The 13,453-nt window shown below is 43.2% G+C and overlaps 1 protein-coding gene and 1 pseudogene across 1 annotated transcript in view; both read right to left on the reverse strand.

Moving 5' to 3' along the window:
- LOC124594036 (probable inactive tRNA-specific adenosine deaminase-like protein 3) overlaps nt 1-13,453 on the reverse strand; it is a 376,463-nt gene that overhangs the window by 144,223 nt on the left and 218,787 nt on the right. The gene's annotated exons all lie outside the window — the stretch shown is intronic.
- LOC124597619 lies at nt 12,415-12,532 on the reverse strand (annotated as a pseudogene).

The following is a 13,453-nucleotide window of genomic DNA, read 5'->3' on the forward strand; positions in this document are numbered from 1 at the left end:
GTTTATCAAGAAGCTAGGTTTCATAGTACAAGTAAAACAAAAAATCCGAAAATTGATAATTTGTTATCACATAACGTGAAAAAATAATTCTTTTTTCATTTGTTGTCCGACGTCATACTTGAAATTAAAACAGTCAGCAGTTCTGCATTCAGGTTGATGCTTCGTAATGGCAACATCAGACCTCAGGCGAGGAATAACTTCATTTCTCAGATGATGCGTTTCGATATTTATCCGTCACCTGATATCCATGAGCGATTACTGTACGCAGATATGGAGTTTCAAGTTGTATGTGAAACAAACATGCAGACTAGTCTTCTTCTGGATATCTGATGATGGATAAATTCCGAAAGGCGTCATGTGAGCAATAAAATCGTTCCTTGCCAGAAATATTTTACCTTTGCGACCCAAACAGCCTGAATAAAGAGCTGGTGATAATAATAACAATGGTCATCTGCCTCCTGCGTGACTTTATATTACATTTATATTATTGAACTTAAAATATTCTCGTAAATCTTGAAATCCCTGGGACCAACATTTTGCCAGTATCAATGTCGATAGCAAGAAAAATTGTCGAGATTCTTGATTTCCAGAATCGATGAATTATCTATACTGGTTTATTTTTTCCACAATGTACAAACTCTAGGGACTGATCGATGAGAGGATACGGAACGATGAACTTATGTCCGTAAATGCATGGTTTCCATGCTAGACCATTTATTCAATCGTACACTGTTACAAAGACTGCGATCTAATACGCGCTGTACCATGCAGCCACGGTTACAGTGTGTGTTGAATATGGTTTCCAAGTGAATCAACGCATGCGTGTAAGCGCCGTAACAAGTTCTGTCTCACACGTTCACATCAGCCAGGCTGCATCCGAACAGTGTCAAAGGCAGCATGAATACGCTGCTCAGAGGTCTCAAACTTCTGGAATGGGCTCTGCACACACGATACTTCTGAGATGGCCCCATTAGCAGAAATCGCAAGAATTGAGATCCGATGAAAGAGCAGCCATGGAACTAGACCCCCTCGTCCCATCAATTGACTGGGGAAAACACGATTGAGAAGCGTCAGAACGTTATCGGTGAAGTGGGCTGGAGCATCATCATGTAGCATCCACATAACCCATCGAATCGTCAATGTCACTTCTTCAGGCAGGGGAGGAAAAGTCATCGGCAAGAAACGCCGATAATTCCGACCTGCTAAGGGACATGAAAGGAGGACTGGTCCCAAAATACGGCTCCCAACTAATCTGGCCCACACATTCCGGCTGCACCGATGCTGATGATTAGCTGCCACCATACCATGGGAGTTCTGCATACTATTCCACAGACGATTGTTACGAAAGTTGAAGATACAACTCCGCGTAAAGGTGGCCTAATCGGTGAATAGGATGGATGAACAAATCCCGGGATCGTAGTTGCCTGATGAAGAAACCAGTGCCAAAATTGCTCCCTATGTGGAAAGTCTGTCCATAGTAAGCCCCGCACACAAAGTAAGTGATAAGGATAGTAACAATTGTCATGCAGAATGTTCCAGACGGTCTTCTGGCTTGCTCTGTTCTGGCGGGCCAACTGCCTGGCACTGGCACAACGGCCGCCTTCCACAGTGTTAATCCCATTTTCCTCCAAGCCTGGTGTCCGAACATTTCGGGGACGTCCTTCACGATTTCCTGCTCCCTGAAACGACCCTGTCTCAGACAAACGGCGAAAGACAGTTGCAAACATTGAATGTTGTGGTTCTTATCGGCGGGGATAGGTCTCCTTGCTGCACGTCACCATTTACCTTTCCATGAGTAAACACCATGCCGGCAAGCTCTCGATTCGAATACGAAACCATTGTGTACAACGCTGCATCACATCCACTACAAGGTGAGTCAGTAAGAGAAGTGAATTGGACACAAAATTACCAATTACTATGGCAGGAGAGAACACAAGAGCATGCCGTACGAGGAACAATACCACCCTCGGAGGAAACCGTGCATATTGTAACTGTGGCAGCATGGTACAGCGCGTATGTGTGACGAATAAATTGTCTCTAGTATTGAAACCATGCGTTTCCTTACATAAGTTCATTAGACCTTTTTTGTTTCGTATCCTCTCAACGGTCAATCGCAAGAGTTTGTACACGGTGGAAAAAAATTACCTTCTATACAAAATTAAGTTTGTACGGGACCCTCAGCGCGCGATCCTACTTCCACCGGAGCAGTATTTAATTTCAGTCGCGAGTAAACCTTTAGATTCGTGTTCCCTGTCTATATGAGGTTCCATTATTGGTACTGTTCTCTTTGATGTATGATTGTCAATTCCTTTAGCTCATATTTCATGCGTGATGAATTATATACATTAATATCAAATTATTGTTTCGCCAAATTTTGAGAAAACGTAGGGTGGAACGTTTCGCAGTGGGTTGTATTGTGGTTCCAGAACCGGAGCAACATCAGTTCGGCTGTTCAACAATGGGAAGGTGTCCTTCTTCTTCTTTGGTGTGTTTTTGATATGTGCATTTTGATATGTGCAACGAACAAGGAAAGGGTTCTAGCGTGACCTTAACCTCAAGTTTGTGCTGGTTGATTAGATTTTAATTTTGTGTGGACCATCCCAGTCCTTTAACACGGAAGCGTGAATATCGATTTCGTTGTGTGTGTGTGTGTGTGTGTGTGTGTGTGTGTGTGTGTGTGTGTGTGTTTTAGAGCTCTTTTCAGCAGTGTACAGCACGTAACAAAAATTTGTTGTACAAAACCCACATTGAGACAATGGCAAGAGTCCGTCGGCAGCGGCGTGCGGCATTGAATTGAAGCTTATCATTATGCGGCCTTCTCATCACACTGCACAAAGCTCCCCGGCACTAATGTGTGCTTTGTGCGTTCGCTGATTTGGCGCGTCGCTTTGTAATTTCGGTCCTGCCCGGCATGCTACGGTTTTTCTCTCTCTTCCTCCCCCCCCCCCTTTCTCTCTCGCTCTTTACAATCTGGAGAAACTTCCTGGCCGTCGAAAAAGCGAAGTAGAACATACGTTAGTGTTCTCATTCACTTAATTAAACCGACATACTTGTTTCGCACGGGACAGACTCACATGTAATTTGTACCTTTAACGAACGCGTTAGTATTCCACTTCTGCATGGTATCTACCTTTAATTATTGGGAACTGACGTCGGACAGGTTGAATGGCTGTTAGTTCGATCCAGACTAGACAAGCTTCGTAGGTTACCGCGGCCAGAGTCAGCTGACACAAAAGTTTTCTGAGTATCGTACCGCGTCATAATGAAAAAACTTTGCTGGAGAACCAACGTTTCGGCCACGTTTACTGTGGCCTTCTTCTGGGTCTACTGACGTGCTTTAGCTGTGGGGAGACGCTTATATTTTGTCATTTCCATTTACTGAGCATGACGTTACGTCATAATTTCGAAAGGTCGTCGTTGTGATTGGTCACTAGAGGTGGAAGGAGTGGGAACTTTATTATAATAGGTTACGACGGTGGGCGGAATTACAGGTCCAAATTACGTGTTGTCTCTTTCTCCTTGCATGGTTTGTATGTTTGGTCCTCATCGGTGAATGAGGCGTGGGCTCCTGTCTTCCTCCTGTTAGAAGTGAGACGGGTACACCGATAGCAATGCACAACCGAAAACGCGACTGTTACATTCTTCTGGGGCAGCACAGCAAGTCTGCAGTGGCCGAACACCGACAAGATTGCGACAAGGAAACCATGTGTGACGAAACTGGTGTACTGGCCAAGCAACCAGCTTTGACGCAACGCAAGATCAGAGATGCCATAGAAATAATAAAAACATCTTTACAACGTGAACAGAGACGATGGATACAAGCTTGCCCCATCCTGGCTGCCAGCCCTCAGAATCCAATAAGCCGCACCAACAACCCCTGACGTGGGCGCTACCTGCGAGTAATTGCCACTTGCGCACAGCAAGAGGAAAACAGGGGCCCACGCCTCATTCGCCAATAAGCACCAACCATAGTACACAATGCAAGAAGCAATAGACAACAGCACGTCCCCACTCCGTTCACCGTAGCAGGCTATTATAATAGAGTTCCCGCTCCTTCCGCCTCACAACTATGATCATTCGAAATTATCACGTAACGTTCTGCTCAGTGAGTGACAATTACAAGATATGAGCGACTCTCTACAGCTAAAGCAAGCACATCAGTAGACCCAGAAGAAGGCCACAGTAACCGTGGCCGAAACGCTGGTTTCTCCAGTAAAGATGTTTACGCTTTGACGCAGTACGACGCGCAGAAAACTTTTATGTCATAGAGAAGTGATGGTACTGATTCCCCGTGGTACACAAAACGGGTCAGATCGTTGTTGCAGAAGCAACGAAAAAAGCATGCCAAATTTAAAAGAACGCAAAATCCCCAAGATTGGCAAAGTTTTACAGAAGTTCGAAATACGGCGCGTACTTCAATGCGAGATGCTTTTAATAATTTCCACAACGAAATTCTGTCTCGAAATCTGGCAGAAAACCCAAAGATATTTTAGTCATACATAAGCACACCAGTGGCAAGACACAATCTATACCTTCACTGCGCGATAACAACGGTGAAGTCACTGATGACTGCCACTAAAGCAGAGTTATTAAACAAGGTTTTCCGAAACTCCTTCACCGAAGAGGACGAAGTAAATATTCTTGAATTCCAATCAAGAACAACTGCCAAGATGAGAAATATAGAAGTAGGTATCCTCGGTGTAGCAAAGCAGCTTAAATTAATTAATAAAGGCAAGGCCTCCGGTCCAGGTTGTATACCAGTCAGGTACCTCTCGAGTATGCTGATAAAATAGCTCCATATTTAGCAATTATAAACAACCACTCGCTCACAGAAAGATACGTACATAAAGACTGGAAAATTGCCCAAGTTACACCAATACCCAAAAAGGGAAGTAGGAGTAATCCGCGGAATTACAGGCTTATATCACATAGAAAAGACTCAGACGTAATTTGTACTTCGATTTGCAGTAGGGTTTTAGAACATATACTGCATTCGAACATTATGAAGTACCTCAAAGAAAACGATTTATTGACATATAGTCAGCACGGATTCAGAAAATATCGTTCTTGTGAAACACAACTAGCTCATGAAGTAATAAGTGCTATCGACAGGGGATGTCAAATTGATTCCACATTTTTCGATTTCCAGAAGGCTCTCGACACCGTTCCTCACAAGCGTCTTCTAACCACACTGCTTGCCTACGGAGTATCGCCTCAGTTGTGCGATTGGATTCGTGATTTCCTGTCAGAAAGGTCACAGTTCGTAGTAATAGAGGGAAAGTCATCGAGTAAAACACAAGTAATATCCGGCGTCCCCCAAGGAAGTGTTATAGGCCCTCTATTGTTCCTGATCTATGTTAACGACATAGGAGACAATCTGAGTAGCCGTCTTAGATTGTTTGCAGATGATGCTGTCATTTACCGTCTTGTTAAGTCATCAGATAATCAAAACGACTTGCAAAATGATTTAGATAAGATATATGTATGGTGCGAAAAGCGGCAATTGATCCTGAATAAAGAAAAGTGCGAAGTTATTCACATGAGTACTAAAAGAAATCAGCTAAATTTCGATTACGCGATAACTCACACAAATCTGACGGCTGTAAATTCAACTAAATACTTAGGGATTACAATTACAAATAACCTAAATTGGAACGATCACATAGATAATATTGTGAGTAGAGCAAACCAAATACTGCGATTCATTGGCAGAACACTTAGAAGATGCAACAGGCCTACCAAAGAGACTGCTTACACTACGCTTGTCCGCCCTATTCTGGAGTACTGCTGTGCGGTGTGGGATCCGCATCAGGTGGGACTGACGGATCACATAAAAAAGTACAAAGAAGGGCAGCTCGTTTTGTATTATCGCGAAATAGGGGAGACAGTGTCACAGACATGATACGTGAATTGGAGTGGCAACCATTAAAACAACGGCGTTTTTCGTTGCGACGGGATCATCTCATGAAATTTCAATCAGCAGTTTTCTCCTCCGATTGCGAAAACATTCTGTTGGCACCCACCTACATAGGGAGAAACAATCATCACGATAAAATAAGAGAAGTCAGGGCTCGCACGGCTCGTTTTTCCCGCGTGCCGTTCGAGAGTGGAATGGTAGAGAGATAGCATGAAGGTGGTTCATTGAACCCTCTGCCAGGCACTTTATTGTGAATAGCAGAGTAATCACGTAGATGTAGCTTGCGTTTGACTCCTACGGTATCACTAACGACAAGCATATTACCGCTTCGTTGGCATGAAGTATTTGTATTCTTTAACAATAAATACTTTCTTGCGTATAATAAATTCATTCCAAAGACTGGTTTGATGCAGCTGTCTGTAGTAGTCGATTCTGTGCAAGAATCTTCGTCTCTGCGTGTCTACTGCAACCTATATCTATAGGGTGACGCAGAAGTCCGTAAATATTTGAAAATACACTAATTTACGGAATAATGTAGGTAGAGAGGTAAAACTTGACACAGGTGCCTGAAATGACACGGTATTTTATTGAAACCAAAAAGCGACTGCAAAAACTGGCCAACAGTTGGCGCAATCTTCGAGGAAATGAACAGCGCTGCATTTCAAACCGTCAGCGAGACTGGTGCGAGGTAGGCCGACACGTTGCAGGATTACATCATCCCCAGCCTGGCTGATAAATACCCGTTACGCAGGATGGTGCTCCACCCCATACTGCTACACGTGTGAAAAATCCCTCGCGGACATCATTTGGTGAGGATTGCGTGCTGAGCCACCTCTGCCATCGTTTTTAGTCTCCCAGGTTCCCAGACCTCAATCCGTGTGATTACTGGTTGTCGGGTTACCTGATGTCGCAAGTCTACCGAGATCGTCCGACCACATTACGGCTCTTAAAATACAACATCCGACAGCAGTTTCTCACCGTGCCTACTAATACGCTGTACAGTGCTGTTCAAAACATTGTCTTTCGGCTACAGGTATTGTTGATGAATGACAGCCTACATATACAGCATTTGCTATAAAGAACATTTTCATAGCTAAAAATCAGTTGTTATGCTAATCATTGCTTCTCTATATATAAAGCGCCATCTGTTGGTCATATTGTGCACTTTTTTCGGTTTTCATAAAACCTTACCTAATTTCGAGCTCGTGTGTCTATTTTCGCCTCTCTAGCTACATTATTCCCTGAAGTATTGAATTTTCAAATGTTAACGGACTTTTGCGTCATCCTGTATTTGCACTTTCTAACTCTAGTCTGGCTTTAGTCTCCAAAACGCCCTGCCACATCCACCCGGCACACACTTCCCTCCGTTATCAAATTGACGATTCCTTAGTGCTTCAAGATGTTTGTAAACTGGTCTCCTCTTCTCGTCCGAACTAATTTGAAACGGACGAAAATTCCCCTTTGAAGGCTATTATTTTAGTTTCTTACCGAAAGTTTTAGATGGTAGTCCTTGTAATTCCACAGTTAGTATTATCACACCCCGCTGATCTCAGAGAAGTTCTGTGACTTATTTACGATATTATTTTGTTATATGAAAAATGTTAAGTGTCTCAGCATTGTCTTGTACTGTTCTCTTCTGTCATAGGCGGCTTAGTGACCGGATGAAGTAAGAGGTTGTGTCTCACGATGGTAATTTCGATAAACTGAGCTGGAATAATTTAAATTTTTATCGTATTGATTTGTATTATACAGTTTACTCCTTGTCTCCATTTTGTAATTCTTAATATTTTTTCAGCAAATACTCGTTGGTCGTCTTAATACGATGGTGCAACGGATTGGCGGCCATTGTCACGCCTTAAATAGTCACAGCACATTCCATAAACCGAACCTTTCTTCATTTAATTACATGTTAACAAAATCTGATCCGATTCGTGAGCGTTTTTTTTACTGCAAAGTTAATTCTGACACAAAACTGATTAATCATCTTACCACGGTCACGCATCATCATGTTGCAGACAGGCCTACAACACAGGCTTCGCCGATTTTCATCACTGGTCTCATCATTATAATCGCCCTTTCTCTATTCTGACTTCTATATTCACTTCAAACAATAGTACAGTTTACTAAACGAAATGAGGGATTGTATCCTTACATACATGACACAGGCAGTGTATCACAAACTGAAGGTCATTTTATTTTCTGAATAATTATTTGGTGATCAGCAAAGAGTAGAGTATTTATGTTTATATATCCTGGTATTAATCTGACACCTCATTTAACCTCCTGTTTAGGTATGACGTAGCAGGTGGATATAGTATGTCGATCTTCATTAGAAAACACAGCTCAGTCAACCTAGACGTAAGAGTACAAAGAAGACGTGAATGGACGTAGATCACTATCTCGTTACAACATAGATAAATCTGTCGGCTTGATGAAAGCAACAAATAAATTACACAGCACCAAAGAAAACATATTTAATGTAAATCTAATACAATAAAACAATGTAATGATAACCAAACAAGCAACGAAATAATGAACTGAAGTTAGAGAGATTCATATAAAAGTTGGTAGTGAGAGATACTTCATTTTGGGAATTACATGCGGATGCGAAGTTCCTAAACACACGCATTTTACTATGAGAAGTTTCAGTCAGCCTACCTCGCACCTCTCATCGCGCATGTATAGATCTGACTTCATTTTGTCAAAGTTCGCCATATGCTATCGACCGTAGGATCGGAGACACGGTAACAAATACAGAAACGAAGGATGACAATTTTTATAGCAGCAACCACGAAACTATCGAAGAAGTCTGCAGACATTCAGTGCCATTAGGACGAAAAAATTGTAACGTTATACGACTCATTCGAATACAGCCTGTCGAAATAATAACAATTTGTCCGTTCTCTTAGCTGTCCGACGCTTTCCCTGGTTGGCTAGCAACAGATACGCACCGCCTCGCCCCCTTCCGTAAGAGCGGGACAAGACTGACGGCTCCGCTCTTTCGCCGCGGCGCGCCTGAAATATGGATCTGAGCCGGCCTGATTGATTGATGGCGCTTTCATTGTTCACTCTCATTCCCTTACAAATTGGCCGTCGCTGTTTTATTTGCTTCCGCCGCGCTCTCCGTGCCGGCGACATCAACAGAATATCAAATCGGAATCTACTGCGAATTTTCACGCTCATGTTATTCCCTTTCGCTTTGTCGTTGGTGTGGACACTCGAAATGAAATACAACGTTTTGTTTGTTATTTCGTTTTTGAAGACCAACTTTCGTTCGCTTTGAGGGTTGTGGGTGGCATAACATTGAGCTCTACTGAACAGCGTTCGCTGCAAAGGTTGTGAAACGCGAGCTACATGGTGCAGTATAAAATTGCGGATTGCATGCATTGCATTCAGCCTTACCCGTCTTCTACACTGCGTCCCCGCTCTTCAAGCCAAATGCAATATCGCAACCCCGGATTCAAAGAGCCCGTCAATATCTTCCAAACTCAGTGCAGACTAAGAATTGGTTGAAAATAGGGCTTGGTCTATCATGGCATTCGCCTCATGTTAAAAAGCGAGATACATCATAAAACTTTCATTTTGTATATAAATGAGTCAGACACTTTTAAGATACGTTATTAGTTATAATAGTAATAGGATTATTGGAGTTACTTTTTAACGTAATCATCGCAAATTACGAGGGCGTGCTCAAAAGCAGTGCATCCTAAATCTTCATCTGAAAAACGCTTTAAAGGTTTCTATAAAACAAAAGTTATTAACATCCCACATCCTTATTCTTCACGTTTACACATTTATTTCCCGACACATTCTGGCGAGGAACACATTTCTCAGAACGAGAGACCAGTTTGTTGATGTGGTCACTGTAGAATATTTCACCCTGTAGACGGAGCCACAGCCTCACCTCTGCTTGCACCGATTAAATATTGTCAAAGTGAAGTCCTCGAAGGTGTTATTTAAGTTTTGGAGATGGCAATGTCATGCTAAAGGATAGGATGCTCGATATGTGAACGAACTGTTTCTCGCAGACCGACATAGTTATGTTACACACCGCTATGTTACACGCTACAGTTCGGAGCCATCTAGTGGCAAAGGGCTTAAATATGTAGACATGAACAATACAGATGAAAAATGTTATTAACGTTTCTTTTATTTAAAAAGCTTACAAATCTTTCACGTAGAAAATTCGGAGACAGTAGTTTTCAGCACGTCCTTGTACATATTTACATAAATAAATGTAGCAAGTATCCAACAAAATTATTCACGAGCTGAAAAATAAACTACGAAAATGTTCACAATGGATGTTTTTATTCATATAGATACATTGCTGACACAGAAAACAATTTGAAATAGAAGAACATAAGAACGACTGAGATGACACTGGTGGACATCAACAAAAATAAGATGTCAAATTGTCACTGATAGGTACTCATACGTGGATAATAAACTTATTGAACTGTCACGCAATCCACACGATTTCTCGCAATTACCATTACATATTTCGAGGGCATACCCCTCACTCCAAAACAAGAAATAAAGTCAGTGTAAATAATGTCCCAAAATCCTTAGTTTTTGAGATACAATGTAAATTTAAGATCAATGCATTGAAGGTGAAATTCAACAAACTTAGTTTGTCACCAATAATCATAGTTCATTCTGTTGCATACGCTGGTGATAAATCGAACTAGTCAGTTTGTTGATGCATTAAATGTATCCGCAATGGCGTTATGTTATTACGGTGACACGTTTATATTTGATGCTTGCGTAAGTTTGAGGCCTGAGTGTGTGACTTATGTAGCAGCACTGAATTAGTTCAAATGGTTCAAATGGCTCTGAGCACTATTCGACTTAACATCTGAGGTCATCAGTCCCCCAGAACTTAGAATACTTAAACCTAACTAACCTAAGAACATCACACACATCCATGCCCTAGGCAGGATTCTAACCTGCGACCGTAGCGGTCCCGCGGTTCCAGACTGAAGCGCCTAGAACTGCTCGGCCACACCGGCCGGCTACTGAATTAGTCCACCTACCAAGAGTTCCAGTTAACCATAGCAGAATATTCATTTCATGAGCAGGAAGATATGATTTTTAATGTATGGCCATACAAGTGGTTATGGGCATTATGTTTAAAGGGTGTTTCGGAACGAGCTTCCAGACAGGGGACAGTCCATTCATCTGACCTCTGCAGCGTTCAATGTGGCGTTGCTGATGCGCGATCCATAGCATCAAAAATAGTAAAGATGGTCAACTCTTGCGCGTCCACCTGACTATAAAGCACGCACGAAGTACATTTAGCACAAGACGCGTCAGTTAGCACGTGATATTGGAAGGATATTCCAAGGACGACTCACGTATCCGTACCGTCTTCAACGCGTGCAGGGTCTTTCACAGAAGAACTTCAGCAAATGGTTTGATTTTGAAACTATCGATATAGTTACCATCTAGTGCCACTGATGTCCATCTGTTGCAGAAGTCTTAGTTTAAACACAATGCGTTATCTTGATCAGAACAACCGCCTCCATCCCAATAAGCATCGATTCCGAAAACATGTGTCATGAAAAACGCAACTCGCGCTTATCCTCACATGACATCCCGAAGCAACTAGATAGATGCAGTATTTCCTGACTTCCGAAAATTGCACCACACAATCGTTTATTAACAAATGGACGATTACACAGTATATCAAACAGCATTTGTGGTTGTACTGAGGATTTATCAGTAGGGAGAAGGCAGCATGTTATCTTGGATGGAGACTCATCGACAGAAGTAGGAGTAACTCCAGGCGTGCCCCGGGTAAATGTATTGCGACCCTTGTTGTTCGAGTTGTAAGTTAGTGACCTTGTAGACAATATCAATGGTTAACTCAGGCTTTATGCAGATGATGCAGTTATCCATAATTAAGTAATTTCCGAAAAAAGATGCATAAATATTCAGTCAGATGTTGATAAGATTTAAAAGCAGGGAGACGAGTGGCAACTTTCTGTAAATGCTGAATATTTAAAACTGTACATTTGACAGAAAACAGAAACGTGGGATCCTGTCCTACAATATCACTTAAACACAAATGGAACAGGGCGTTGATAAGGGCACCATTGAGGGCCCGAAAAATCGAAAAAGATAGACACAAATGGAAAAGTCATCTCATCCAAATACCTGGATATGAAAACTTGTAGAGATATTCAATGGCTTGATCGTAGGTAAAGCAGACTTCGGTTCATTGATAGGGTACTGGGAGATTTCTTACAAAACACTCGTGAGATACATCCCAAATTGTACTACAGTAAACTCGGTCCGAACAGGCCTTGGAAGGCCCAACGGTACCGACCGTCCGCCGTGTCATCCTCAGCCCACAGGCGCCACTGGATGCGGATATGGAGGGGCATGTGGTCAGCACAACGCACTCCCAGCCGTATGTCAGTTTCCGTGACCGGAGCCGCTACATCTGAATCAAGTATCTCCTCAGTTTGCCTCACAAGCGCTGAGTGCACCCAGCTTGCCAACAGCGCTTGGCAGACCGGATGGTCACCCATCCAAGATCTAGCCCAGCCCGACTGTGCTTAACTTCGGTGATCTGAAGGAAACCGGTGTTACCACTGCGGCAAGGCCGTTGGCATCCCAAACTGTACCTCAAGTGCATAGGACCCATACCAAACGGAACTACAGAGATTTTGCGGAGGAGGGGATGAGGAAGGTGAGGGAATACAGAACATTTACAGAAAAGGGCAACACAGATCGTCACAGGTATGTTTCATCCATGAGAGTGCGTGACAGGAATGCTGGAAAACCTGAGCTGGCAGATGTCTGAAGATAAACAACTATCCCGTGACAGCCTGCTCACAAAGTTTCAAGAACTAATCGCTCACGCAAGGACTGCGAAAACAGGACTACAATAACTACAGCGAGCTCAGATGCTTTAAAGAATTACTCTACCCATGCTCCACACGTGAATGGAACAAAGAGGAAGCCTAAAATTTGGTACAATGGGAAATGCTCTCTGCCACGCTCTTCAGTGTTCTGCTGTTGTAAATGTATGTCAGGAGTTTAGCAGCGCCATGAGATACACTGAATGGAGAGGTGATACCAGAAGCACGAAGAGCGTGAGGAGGCCGCGACAGAAGGTGTCTGGTCAGCCCGCCGGAGGTGCTCATAAGTCAGGCACGCAGACCTCACCCCCGACCCCACCCCCACCGCAAAACCCACCCCCGCCCTGCCGGATTCAATAATGCCGACCGCGGGCTCTGCGACGGCAGCCGCACCTGCTGTCCGCTCGTAATCTCTGCGCGTGCCGCTCCCGCCGCGCATGGAAATCTGAAACAAATATGTCTGCCAAGCACAGCCCGATGTTTTATTTATGACCCGCAAAGCCTCATACTCCACACGTTCCCGCTCCCTGCCCGTTTTAAGGCTCTCGTGGCAGGAGAAGACGGCTCTAGAAGACGGCTCACATGCCTGACAGATCATCTGTTCATCGCCAGTCACCTATTTATCGTGAATCCATCGCGTACGTGATGATTTCATGTTACGTAAGACTCT

Source organism: Schistocerca americana, chromosome 2 (genome assembly GCF_021461395.2).
Source record: "Schistocerca americana isolate TAMUIC-IGC-003095 chromosome 2, iqSchAmer2.1, whole genome shotgun sequence".
Taxonomy (NCBI): Eukaryota; Metazoa; Arthropoda; class Insecta; order Orthoptera; family Acrididae; genus Schistocerca; species Schistocerca americana.